General features: G+C 39.4%; 1 protein-coding gene across 4 annotated transcripts in view; it reads right to left on the reverse strand.

The window, feature by feature from the left end:
• MACROD2 (mono-ADP ribosylhydrolase 2) overlaps nucleotides 1-14,333 on the reverse strand; it is an 899,949-nt gene that overhangs the window by 356,395 nt on the left and 529,221 nt on the right. The gene's annotated exons all lie outside the window — the stretch shown is intronic.

Raw genomic sequence — 14,333 nt, forward strand, 5'->3', positions numbered from 1 at the left:
AAACCAGTTCCTCCTACTGACAGAGAGACCTTAGGACTATTAATAGTACCACTATTGCTTACTAATTTTTGGAGGAGCACTTAATCTTGATCACTTGCCATTTCCCTCATGAAGTTCAACCTCTTTTGCAGACCAGAAGACACTAAGATGAGACACACAAACAACTTTGGTGAAAACTTCATTGCTGACCTTGGCGCTGTCATGCTCTCAGCAGATGCCAAGGTGAAAGATGTATACACAAAGAGGAAGCACCCCGTAACTCTTTCTAGGAGCCGGTTAATTAAACATCATCACCTGTAGGTTCATAACTTGACAATACATGGAATGATTATATGGCCTATGTGTGTGTATATATATATATATGCATGCTTTTAGGAAGTCTTTGACTTCAACCTTCCCAACGCCTGCCACCAGTCCCAGTGTAACTCCAAAGAACTAAGCATCTGCTTCTAATTAGCCCTTTCCACAAGTGTTTGTACAATTTGCAAGTTTGCCTTGGGTAGGATTTTTCAAGCTCTTCCTGACCTATGCTTATCACAGAATGGTATAGGTTGGAAAAGACCTTTAAGATCATTGAGTCCAACCGTAAACCTAACACTACCAAGACCACCACTACACCATGTCCCTAAGCACCTCATCCAAACGTCTTTTAAAAGGGGTTAGTATTCCTGACTATTTGCTATCCTCCCTTTTGGACTTAACCGCTGAAATAGGTACCATTCACAAGTCAGACTTACAAAGGAATTGTTATCTTTAACTAACAAAATCTTTCACGATTCAGGCCAAACTATCTAACATTTTATTCAGCTGGAAATGCTTTTATGAAGTCCAGGCTGTTATTTAGGTACTAGTGAGAATTTAACTTTGTATTTTATACTCCAAAGCCTTTTCTGGAGCCTGTCATTTAACAAAAATCTCCCTGACACTTGTGTAGTGTTCCATTATTTTCCCCAAACTACCTCATAAAGACTCGCAAGGTGCACACATTTGTTTTATAAACCATCTCAGCTCTCCCTCCTCTGGCAGGACTAAGTACAAAGGGATTCGGTAGAATGTCATTTTGCAAAATGATACTTTGCATATTTATTCAGAGAAGCCCTACACTTTGGGAAAACGCAAGGGCTGGTTTTCTTAACAAGGAGATAATAAAGAAAAATGGTTTCATTTACTTAAAGTACATCTGCACTGCAAAGGAAAGGTATGATGATAAATCGTATTAATGCATCCAAGATACCCAGTTCAGGGACTGCAGGTGGTGCAGCTACGACAGAGCTGCTCTTGGTCAAGGTTTGCGAGTATTTAGCCAGAATGAGCCAAGTTATTTCAGTTGCCTCTGGTACCTACAGAAATCCTTTAGATGACGTTGATGACACTGGACTAGACCTTCCAAAAACGAATCCAGCTTAGGCCAAATACATGAGAAAGAGGCAAAATACTCCCCTATAAATGAAGGAAACAGACATACCACTGAAATCATGTACAATAAACGGTGATGAAGAACACCAGCAGTTCCTGCTTTTAAAAACATCGATCACTAGCAATTTTAATTAAAGTCAACAGCGCAGTAGGTGATTTGGCTCAGCATCCTTGAATTTATCAAGTGAGTTGTTTCTAACGCCCGATTACAAGCTGTAGTCACCACCACCATCAGGCCTAAGTAGAATTAGCTGTCATTAACATCATTAGCTTCTGAGGCTGAAGTCCTGAAATGAAATATGATGGACATCCATCCCCTCAGACAGGAGCTTATTTGAACGAACCAATGTCAGACAGCATCACCACCTTGAAGTTTTTTAGTAATATGCTTCTTGGACTACCAAATGATTGGTGGTCTAATGAAGTTTTTTTACGACTCCAATCTTTTAGCAAAATTTTTGTATTTTATTTCAAATATACCTGGATATGGTGCTGTAGGCTTGCTTTCCTAAGAAAACAGGGAGCTGCATTTTCTGAACTGGTGTATTATGAACATTCAGATATTAACACTGCATCAAAAATTCAGCTTATATGCCACACTTCTCATTTCTGTGCCAGGGCCATGGAGAAGAGACATGTTTCATGAGACAAATGAGAATCTTTCTGCATCTGCTGTCTTAGGTCTGGATACAACTTTTCTTCTATATAATGCAACTCAGCAGCTCTGATAATCAAAGACCCTTGGTAATTTTGCAGATGATTCAAAAGGGGTGAAATAATGAAGATACGTAAGAATACAGAACAAAAGGGAGATGGAGAGATATTATGGAAATGGATAAATAAATGTCCTATAGAATTTAACATTATGAAACACACTTTGAGGGATCAAAGAAGGAAAGTACATAAACACTTAAAAGGAACAAAGCTACAGACAACAACAAACATAACGACTCAAGGTTGCAGTAAGTAATAATATGATGTTTGGAACACTGTGTTTCTCCCTTAAAGAAAGCAAATATGGCACCACGGTACATAAACAGGGGAATTAGAATGCAAGGGAGACATTAATTCAGCAGAAAAAAAATGACAGTTTGATGACTTACATTTGTCTTGAGCTCGTCCTTGTCACCAAACTTAGACTTGGTATATTTGAGAATGGAAGAATAGATAAGAAAAGGTCAAACAGGAACGCCTGCACGTAGCAGATGTACGAAGAAACACTTTGCAGCATCGCGTATTTTGCTTTGAAAAACAAAATTCTGATCTGCAATGATCCAGTTTGGAAAGATGCTCACACAAGGACTTAGAAAGGACATAAATGAGAACTGAATAGGAGATGGAGGTTTAAGATCAATATAAAAAAAAAAAAAAAAAAAAAAAAAACCACAAAACCCACCATTTTGGTAACCCAGAATCATTAATGGCAACATTTTCTCCTTCCGCAGGAGGCAGGCAGGTAACAAAGCTTTCTGTATCACACAAACACTTGGATGTTCAGCTTCAGGGACGTGACGAGGGGGGACACATTTCGGTTCCAACATGCCAAACACAAAGCAGCACATTTACACAGGTGGCCAGAGAGATCCAGGGCAGGCAAAAATAAAGAGCACAGAGAGGTCGTATTGAAACAGCATCATCTGCTTACAAACCAGAAGGATTAATCCCATCACTACTATGCCAGCAAAATTTCCTGCACAAAGCCTGACTGTCTATGCTTGACTCAGTGGGGAACACACTCCATAACAGGGAATACCAACAGGTAATAAATATAAACACTTGTTGGGCTTATGCTCTCTCACCTTTCATATAGGCTCTGACACACTTGCAGTTTTCCTCTTTTTTGCACAAGCAGGGGAAAGAACTGGACTGTGTTTATGGAAGTGCAGAGTCAGGATCAGCTGTTCAAGGAGGACACGTTAATGGATCATTCTGCCCCAAGTTTTCTCAATTGAGATGGTCATCCAAGGTTTCTGTCCAAACTATGTCATTTGGTATGAACAAAAATCATTGTGTCATGTCTGCTCCTCTTCTGGAAGTGCACGGTTGTGTGGAATAGACACAGGTTGAGATTTAATTCATAAAGATTTAATCCAGCCAGTATATGTTGGAGAAAGTTCAGAAAGATGTGACAACTCAAAAACCACCAATACACTGATTTATTTCCTTAAAAAAATAAAAGATTTGCACTGTAACATAGTCTATATTCTAATGTGAATAGAATAAATAATAATTTTTTTAATAAGACCACTAGTAAAGTAAACGCTCCAGCTAACTGCAGCCCACAGAAACGTGTGCTCTTGGCTTATAGCTTTAACTTAGGTAGTCATCTTTTAGGAAGGAAAGGCATAACAAGAGAAAATAAAAAAATCATTTACCTGTAATTATCCCAATTTTAAAAGTTCTCCCCCCCTTGCAATAACGGCTTTCTACGGCAAGCCATGGAAAGTCATGCTACAATACGCATCTTTTCTATCATAGTTTTCTTTGCCAAAACTACTAACTCCATGTGTTAAATTTGCTTTCATCTGTGCTATGAACAAATCTCTAAATCCTAACTGGCAGACATCACTAGGAGTTGATAAACGAGTCAGCTTTGAAAAAATAAGTCAGCCTTATTTTTTCAAAAACTGTTTACTTGAATATGGACTGCATGTAGTTTATATTTGGTGAGAACAGTTTTTCAGATTGAAGAAGAATTTCATCAGAATAAAATACTGAAGTACCAGTCCTATTACTTTAATTAGACTATTCAAGTTATACTGGTTTTACTCTGTACAGGCCTTAACAGATAATGTGACATCATCGTACTGGAACAATATTAAAAAACCTCTCAGGTAAGGATATAAATACTGTAGCTAACTACTGATCATTGCTATTTCTTTAGAGGTAGCTATGACATAATAGATCATTTCTGTATGATGTACCTTGCTCCGAGTGACTAGTAGCAATTCAGAGAAAACATATGTAACGACCTGCAAACAAGGCTCATGAAAGCACGCCCCTTCTGTTTATTTTTCAGAACTGCTCTCCAATATATTTACTCTGATCCTAAATAGATATTATGCTGTAATGAAATACTTTTGACCTAGTTAAGTATTATGATGCCCATCTGACACAGAATAATTTATGCTTTTAATTTTTCATTTCTTTGCTTTGTATTAGCTATGTAAATATAAAAAACAATGTTCAAAATCAATTTTTTAATTTGCTACTTGAAAAATGGACTGATTTCAAGTAAGAAAGCAGGTACAAATTTCACACTATAGTTTGTTCTTTACATAGAGAAATTAAGGCAATGCTTAAAAAGCCAAATGGGATGTACAGAAGTGTCTCAAAATTATCAGATGAAAAACGCCAAGTGACAGGGACCTTGCGAGCGCCATGCAGTGCTAAAACGCAGCATCATGCATTCTTTTCCTCACCATTAAATTGCGAGGAAAAAAAAAAAAATCTGGTAGTGACAAGTCACTATCTGCCAGACAGCCCTTCATACATTTCTAGGCGTCACGGAGGGTATCTCCAGCATGAAAACCTGTGAATAAGCAATTTCTAATTCCAGCAGAATTTGACTCCACTTCTGGTGATGGAGAGAGTCACTGCAGTCCGTGTCAAAAAAAAAAATTGACCCTGTTGCAACTATTATTTTCCATTACTGCTATTGCTGTGAATCTCATGAGTCTTAAGAGGGATAGCACCTTCATAGCACACACAGGCTGTCCTTATAGAGCAAATACAAGCCCTCCCAAAGAGCCTACAAACTGCAAACAAGATGACAGGGAACAGGTCAATGGAAGGAAGTAAAATAGAAGGACATTGATGACTTTGCACAGAGCCTGATGGCCACAGCCCACTAGCTCTATGGGCTTTGTTAGGAATTTGCATATGCCATCAACTTTTACCATTAATTTCCATTACAAGAACCTGCTATTCAAATAATGACAAGCATCTTAAACACTTGACTCCAGACAGCCACGATTTGCATGCAAATAAGAATTCCTCTAGTCTATTTTTACAATTTTTTTCTTTTTCAATCAAAATGAAGTTGTTTTTTTTTACTAGTACAATTTCCTCTGTACAGAAACATAAATCGTTCTCTTTCTCTGCACTTTATGGTGTAGACTTTTCAGCAATCCCTAGTTTTTATGAGCTGTCTCATAACTAGCATCTTGGTCCACTGTCTGACAGATTTGTACTTTGTCCTTCCCTAATGAGACAGTTCCCCAATTATCAAGCCAACAGGCAGTGTTTCTAGAAAGTTTCATCCTTTTAAGCACAGGATTCCCACAGGGTGACTGCCGAATTATCACGCGCTAAACCCATCACACACACAAACTTGCAGAATTTATTCCTGAACAAGCCATTTCCTTTTTATTCCACCAGTTCAGTTTTTTTTTTAAAGTGTAGAGTCAGTGTTTCATTAAACCCAACGAAAATAACTAACCTTTCTCCCTCTTCCTATCACATAATCACCATGTTGCAGAACAGCTACAACAGTAACATCATGGAACAACAAAACGGAGAACTGAGACTCCCTAGTAAGGCAATCTGTTTATAACAGTAGCGCTGTTATTTCTTTATGCTATCTAGACAGTTGCTTGTGGTCAGGCAGAAGACGAACCAGGTGGGTGGAAGGGCTACCGTGGCTTTGGTCCTCGGTTAATGCCACCTGGTGCAGTATCTAAGCCCCAGCATCCTGAGACCTGTCTGTCGGTAGAAGTTCAAGCTCTTGCTCAGTTTGGGGCTGTACCTGTCCCCATCTGTACTCAAAGAACTTCTCAATACCTAGGATGGGAGGGAGAGGGGGGTGGAGAAGAAAAAAAAAAAGGGGGGGGGGATATCCCTATTCAGGAGCCATCTTATCATACTTAAAGGAAGAATCACATCAGGTCACACCATCATCACTGTTACCACAAATAATTTCTATGTGGTACGTTGCTATGAAACATATTCACCACTGATCAATGGATGCTTCTGAGCTGCTCCTACCACTCTTGGCCATAGAAAACAAACACTAATACGTGTTGAGCGTCAAATAAAACAAAATCCGCTTCCTCCTAGGAAATATATACTGACTATATAAGCATACGGTGGCAGAAACAAAATTTAAATGGATTACTAAAAAAAAACCACAGAAGCGTACACGTGTGTCAGAATGTTATTGCACGTGTTGTACGCGCACCCTAAGCTGGTTATCTTCTCAGTGTCTGTACAAAACCCTCCGTGGTGAGAAAGAAGGGTAGCCAGATAGCAGGAGAAACCGAAATCAAGGGCCTTTATCTCAACAGGAAAACCACTCCCAGTGGCACGCTGGCAAGGCAGTAAAAACAAATTGGCAAAGAGAAAAAAAACACCCCACACAAACAAAAAAAAAAACCCAAAAAAACCCCCAAAATCGTGCAACTGTGACAACAAAACAAAACAATAAACCACAACAATTTCTTTTTTAAAGAAATTCTGTTTGCAACATAGAACAATCTGCCTCTGCGCCACACAGCCAGCTCCCACAGCGACTAGGCTACGTGCCGATTGCCACAGGGCTGCAGCAGCCTTATGCCGGAGCTCAACCTTTTGGCTGTTGCAACCTTCGGGCTCTTGGCAGCACTTAATGCATTAAGAACCCAGGTTTCAACAAACACTGGTGACGGCCCACGTACAGCCACTGACGGAGCCATAAGTTTCCTACACAATTTTCGCAGTGTTTTACCTAGGAAAATTAGGAATTTCCAGCTAGGAAATTCCTCATAATCCCTAATCTAAAACTCCATTCCTATAAATTCAGACTATTACTTCTTGTCCTGTCCCCAGACAGACAATTTATTAATTTTTACTCTTTGGTAGCCTTTTATGCCTTTTTTTTTTTTTTTTCCTTCCTCTCCTTTCATCTTCTATTCTCCAGACTTAAAAAACCCCCTCTTTTCTGTCACTCTGTTTTTGGTGCCATTTTTAACTCCCTAATCATCCCTGGCTGAAAAACCGTCCCCAGTTCCCACACTGGACACAACAGCCCAGGTTACCCTACTGAAGTAGAGCAATAGGTAACTTCAGAGACCTTTCCTGTTTAGTTGTCACTCCGCAGCTGCTCCTTTCTTGTTTTCCCCACGACAGAGTGGCATTGTCAACTCGCTTTTGATGCACGATCCACTACAAACTCCAGCTTATTCTCCGAGGAACCTCTGCCGAGGGCTACAATCATTCGTCAACCTTTCTTGGTTGAATGACTATCTCTGTTTAGGTGTAACGATTTACACTTGATCTCGCTGAATACATCTCTCTTAATGAAATCCTTATGGAAGAAACAGGGTTGCGATTCAATCTGCCAAGATCATTTTGAAAGAAATGGTTGGGAGCACATGCAAGACACAGCAGCAGGTTCACCTTGGGTTAACAAAAGTATAGCCAGTTATAGCAATTTCTGTAACCAAAAGGAAAGCTCATAACCTCCTCATCTGATGCAGATGTAAAAAGCCGACGTGGTACTTAAGCAAACTTAAAAACTTTACGCGGTAGCTCAATTTTTAAAGATATTATCTGGAAAGTATCTAAGAAAAGAAATAAATTAACAAGAAAAAAAAAAAGAGGAAGGGTAAGCTGGAGAGAAAACTCAGTTTGAAAATGTAAGATCAGTCATATCATAGCTTAACAAGTTAAACAAGTGTTTCAAAGAAACAAATTAAGTGGATTTATGATGCTGTGGAAATTTCCTTCCAAAGCAACTCTTCTGATTGACAGATAGGAATCTATATCAGAAAACCAGATGATAGAATAAAGTCAACCTTTAGGAATTTCAGGCTTATAACTCATTGCTATGGCAACATTCTCAGCAGGAAATAAGTTTCCTTAAAAATAAAATTAAAAAAAAAAAAAAATCACTTTACTTTTCCCTAAAACATAACTCTGCATCATGAGAGAACAAGGCAGGTAAAGACAAGACTGTAAAACAGTCTGTTAGACCAATACATTGCAGAACAGCACTCTAAGTGCCTTTGTACAATTCAAGCAAAATTCCTCTGATTAATTTTATAATTTAGAACAGGAGGAGCTGAGAACACTCTGGGTTTGAAATTTATATTAAAAATTTAAGTACATGAGTTACAATTGAAGATTCAGGCATCGTAGTGGCTAAATACGTCTCCACTCGAAGTTCAAAGAAACAGCGCAGCCTCTCAGAAATACAACTCCCTTTTAAAGGTGAACGCAAATACCAAGAATATCAGTGCATAGCTGCAAAGTCTATTTTTTAAAATCCACAATTACAGGTGAGGACAAATATTTAAATCAATTAAAAAGACAATTAGGTTATTTCTTAAGTGCTATAAATGGATAAGTAGCAGGTACCTTTCTTGCTGTATTTTTACATGCTGCTCCGAATAATTATTAGGTTGTGTTTCTGTACAAACGAGTTATATTAGTATTGGTATTAACTTTGCCAATACCCAGACAACAAATAAAGTAAGTGACCCTTGTTTGCCAGAAAAACCTACGAAAAGAGAGTCAAAACTCCCTGTAGATCAACTTAATATTTACATGGAAGGAATATTTATCTAACAAAGCCTCAAATAATACTTTAATTTAAAAAGCACTGCATATGCACAGCTAGTTATATGCATTATGTATACTGAGTTAAGACCCCAGAAGCGGATGTACAATGTGGATTTCGAAAAGCATGTCCCGATCTTATTTAGCATACTTTTGTAATAACCCTAACCAAAGCACAGCATAAGCTGCATGCACAGGAGGGACCCACTTTATCCAGTCAAGAGAGACAACCTACTCTCCCAGAAATATCCCATCATTACAGGTCACTAGCCATCCCAACGCCAAATGATGGCTTTTCCGCTCGACCTGAAGATGAGCAACTCAGCCCTTAAATAGGTCCTCTTACTTCTGAGATATTTCTAGATGGCCTTTTGCCTTTATATCCTGTAGACAGAAGGAGCAGGGTGGTTGTGTTGAGAAGTAAAGTCCAGCTAAGAAGCTTTCCCTGGAGCAGGACTACCTTTTGCATTCATAGCACAAACATCCAGGCAGACAGACTGGTATCTTTGGCGTGTGGGTCTTTTTATGCAACAGCAAACTAATCTAGTAAGGCTCTAGAATAGTATGAACTCTTCCCTACCTGACTCTAGGGATCCGATAGAAAAATTTCGGCATTTTGTATTTAACCCTGTTAATACATTTGTTGGTGGTAAGCAGGCCTCCTTCTGCAACTCACAAAGCTGCATTCTTTGAGGATTTCCTCCAGCCCCCACACGCTAGCCATAATTCTCCCTAGAGGTGGAGGTCAGAGAGGGCGGTCTAAAGAAATGCTTCTTGTTAAAGCCTTACAATTCACCCCCTACCGACACGAAGCGATCCTGAAGACTGCAATGCCGAACGGAGTCCCGAACAACAGCAGAGCTATAGGCCTGAATAAAACTTCTCCATTTCTGTAGCCATCGCAGAGGCGGCCTGCCCTGCCCTTCTGGGTGAGGGATCAGCACCAACTTCCCCCTCTGCAAACACGCTACAGCCCTTTTGACTTGGATCCCAGCCACAATAACGCACAGCATCGTTTTTTATTTTCCGCGTCGTTCAGAAAGTGTCTAACTGCAATCCTGGTTTCAACTGACATCAATTGATTGAGATTTTTTTTCAACCACAAGCCAAGTCTGAATAAAGTATGTGGCAGGGAAGTGCTTGATGTTCAGAAAAGTTCCAGGGTATCAGATGGCTTCAAAGCAATGTATGCAAAGTAAAGCAGGACAGGAGGTCCTCCAAAAAAGTCAGAGCGCACAGAGTAAACTACTTCAAACAATGCGTAAACAGGGGACCAATTTAATCCCTGAAACCAGTGATTACAACTCCCCTAGTCTGCCTGATAACTTAACAAATAATTGGCCTGTAAGACTCTTATTTAGAAAACCAATACAAGAAAACAGCAAAAGCATCTATTGGAATCTTTTCACTATTTCTTCTTTCAGTGAAGATTTGGTGCCTATAACGTATTCCCAGTGTTTCAGGCAGCAGAGATTTAATTGGTGCAGGACAGCAATAGCTACGAGTGTACTCAAGAGACCAACATCAAAATACAATTTTTTACATTATTAGAAAATTATTCTGAACATTTAAGAAACTTAATTTGCCTAAATGCCAACTAGTTACTCCTCAAATAAACTCCTTGTATTACCTTAAATATTTTTTTTTGCCATTGATCTGTACCGACTTAAGTGGAGATAAACAGAAACAATGTCTCAAGTGTCCTCTTAACCAGACAGATGATTGTATAAATAATAGACTCACCCAACACAAAAGGTTCGCCCAGCGCCAATGACCACACAAATAGTCAGAGAGCAGCTCAAGTGTCCTACAGTGGGCATGGCTGCATAAACAAGCGTGAAGGAAAAAGCGATGCGTGTTTTTGGGAATGCCAGAGAACAGGTACAGACACATAAACTTTACTTTGGTAACCTAAAAGGTAGATGGAGTAGATGACCCGAGAGACACAAAGTCCTGTATGAAAATAGCTGATACGGCATTCGAAACCTCATATTGAACATAAAAGGTTTGAGAAAACCGGCGTGGGAGACAAACGCCAGGGGCTGTTTGCTTTCTCTGAACAATCCTATGGACAATCAAATTTGTTCCTGAGGCTCCTCTTTCTGCCTTAATGGCTATGCAAATCCTTGCCCATGGCTGGGCTGCTGGTGAGTTATGAACCTTGGCAATCACGCTGACTGGCATTTCATTATATTCCCTCATCTCATTTCTGGTTTTACCCATCGCATCTTTTTTTTTTTAATATACTGAGATTATAACATTTTCAGATGAGATTTCAGTGCTCCCCCGAGAGTTAGCACAGAGTTGCTCTCATCCATGCCTGGACACCTTGGCTGCCAACACAACCCAAATTAATATCAGCTACTCCATTTAACTGCCATTTTGTCCTACACACAATGACATTCTTCTCTTCCCCCCTCCATAAAGCTGCATCTCACGATTTACGCAGTATTTCAACATCATCGCGTCCCTTCCTCAGTATATAAAACTTCTACATACGCATACGTATAAGTGAGTTTTGATCTATTCTGAATTTTAATCCTGTTCTCCCCAGGCCATTTTGAACAGAAACTACCACCTCTATGGCATCCATCATTTCTCTAATGGCAGCTCAACAATATGTAATACCGAACAAGTGACTGCTGTAAGTATATCTAACTTGCGGCTTATTATTCAAGACCATTTCCTCATTATGCTGGTTTTCCAGCACGCTTCTCCCTTTGACTATTTGCAAATCGGGTTATTTTTCCCCACCATATGCTACTTCATCTTTTCCCATGCCGAGTTACACTGTAGCTGTCAGCTCTGGTTCTGACCTATCTTCCGCTGAAGTGGAGGCAAAAACTCCCTTCTGGTGCTGTAGCGGATGCCGGGTGAGGTTATATTTGCAGTCTCTGTAATCAATTGTCATCATATATCTCCGTCCTTTTCTAGTGTTTGCAACACTGCCTAATGTAGCATCATTTGTAAATGTAATTAATGAGCTGTTTATGTACTCTTCAAAAATCATTAATAAAGATGTTAAATTAAACTGTGTTTAGTGGTGCACCCTGAGTCACCCTGCACACTTCTGTCCAAATTGATACATTGCGATTCATCATTACTCTTCATTCATAATGCCTCCAGCAATTCTAATTCCTATGACACAATTCACGTCCAAAACAATCTGAATTGTGGTGGGGTTTTTCCCCCCCTCCTTTTGCATTAATTCCTGGACTTGCTGTCCTTTCTGTTTTGAAGATCAGGAACACATTCATATTGCTACAACCCTTTCATGCCTTCTTTTGCTTCCTTCTCACTTGCTACTACTGCTAATGCTCCGATGCTTGCTGGTTTAGTTAATGCTTTTAGTACACTACGACTTGCTATCATCAATACCTGTTTACTTATAGGTCATAAGTATACTGCTTTTCCTGCCTTTTCTCAATACGTATTTTAAAACTCCTCATTTTCCTCTTTCCCATGCTTGTTTCATCTTCTTGTTAAAGAGGCCACCAAAATACACCATCAATCAGCACAGCTGATTTTCTCTTACTTATTTTACACAGGTAAGCTTTTTTTCCCAATTTTTGTTTATCTTATCCCTATTGTAAATATATCCGTTGCCATAATCCAATCCACACTGGCACGTTGCCAATTTGAACCAATTTGAGTACTTCTGTTCTCTCTACCGGGTCTCTGCAAGCCTCAGAAGTCTGTAGATATTTCTATTCATTTTCTTTCCTTTCCCTCTATGTCTGCTGCACTGCATCTTGTGAAACCCGCTTGCAATTCGTATTCTTTTCTTCAGACTCACAGTAATCTACTCCTCCTTAATTGAATGAATTATACATTTTACTTTGCTCCAGGCTTGATTTGTTCATTAGGGTAGACACTCAAGTAGCCTTCACTTCCCAAAGCATCACTGAAATCACTGGACTTAGGGCTTTTCAGAACAGTCCATGATCTGTCACGTGGGCTTTAAAATCCATATTGCTTGCTAAGCTTCTTAATGCTGGTATGAATGAATGGCTCTTGGCTCCTGTTCAGCTTGTGCAGCTGTGTTCTGCAAGTCTGGGTGTTGAGTATTTTATATCTCAAACAGGTGCACAGTCAACAGCTCTTAACCAGCAAGGAAATAATCCATGGATGATTTCTCTCGTGGTCATTTTTTCTTACTACGCTATCAGACTAGCTTTCATGAAACCCATGAGAGTGACCACTCTTTATTATTCCATGTTAAATATCAAGCTACCACCTAGATAGTCCTAAAATTAAAGAATTGCAGCGGATGGAAGTGTTACCAGCATCGACCAACGCCCACTGCAGTTTTCCCTTTGTTATTTCAATATTCTTGTTTTTTATACTATTTCTTCTTTCCCTCCCCCTTATGTTAGGGACTTTATTCTCACTAACCCAAATGCCCCAGAAGCAGCATGTAATTGCCCAGAGCCTAAAGGCAAGAACAAGGAAGAACGTAGGAGCAACAGCACAGAGATCTCACTGCCCCCAGTGAGAATCACAGCAGGACAGAGGAACATCCTTGTTTAAACAATCCCAGAGAGGAATTCAAAACACACCCTCCCACCCCGAGGTCGCTTTCAGTTCTAATTTATGTACATAGTATTAAAAGAAAAAAAAAAAAATCAAGTAACAACTAAATTGGGTACCCCCTCTCTTTCGTGGCTACATAATGGCAAAGAGAGGGCTCACTGGACAGCGTTTTGAGAAGTACAGAGAGGACTTCATCAGCAGAAAGAGTGTGAAGAGCACAGTTTACTCCAAAAAGAAAGAAATAAGCAATATTCATCAGCTTTGGCTCTGAAGGGTACATCTAACTCAGGCTCAAAGCCCCACACCTGTCCTGCCCTCTCCTCAAAAAGCTTTGTTTTCCACTTGTGATTTTTTTATGTTAATAGCTTTCCCTTACTGAGTATTTCACCCTGATGTAACACCACTGGTTCAATTAACAATTCTTAGATTAAATGTGTGTTCTAAGTTGCCAAACATACATGCTATCACACAACCAGGCAAAATGACCCAAAAGATGTAAAGTCACGCCCAGGTGATAACCTCCTTCTTGGTTAAACGTTTAGGGAACTAACCTAGGGATATCTAAAGACTTCAGATGCTACAGCTTGAGCTACAGAATCAAAGCTCCAGAGCTGGAGAGGAAACAGGCTCCTTTGCTCTGTGGACTTTGAAGATCTCGCCTTTTGACGTACAAAAATGTAACATGCGTTTAAAGTAATTAAAGAACATTTATTATTCAATGGAAGAACACATAACAGGCTATTTTGTGATAGATTTTGGTGAGGGGGTGCTATAAACATTACCACTTGACCAATACCTTTATTTTTAGGAAGAAACATTAATGGACAGAATAAACAACAAATTAATAA

The sequence above is a fragment of the Mycteria americana genome, chromosome 3 (assembly GCF_035582795.1).
Source record: "Mycteria americana isolate JAX WOST 10 ecotype Jacksonville Zoo and Gardens chromosome 3, USCA_MyAme_1.0, whole genome shotgun sequence".
NCBI classification, from domain to species: Eukaryota; Metazoa; Chordata; class Aves; order Ciconiiformes; family Ciconiidae; genus Mycteria; species Mycteria americana.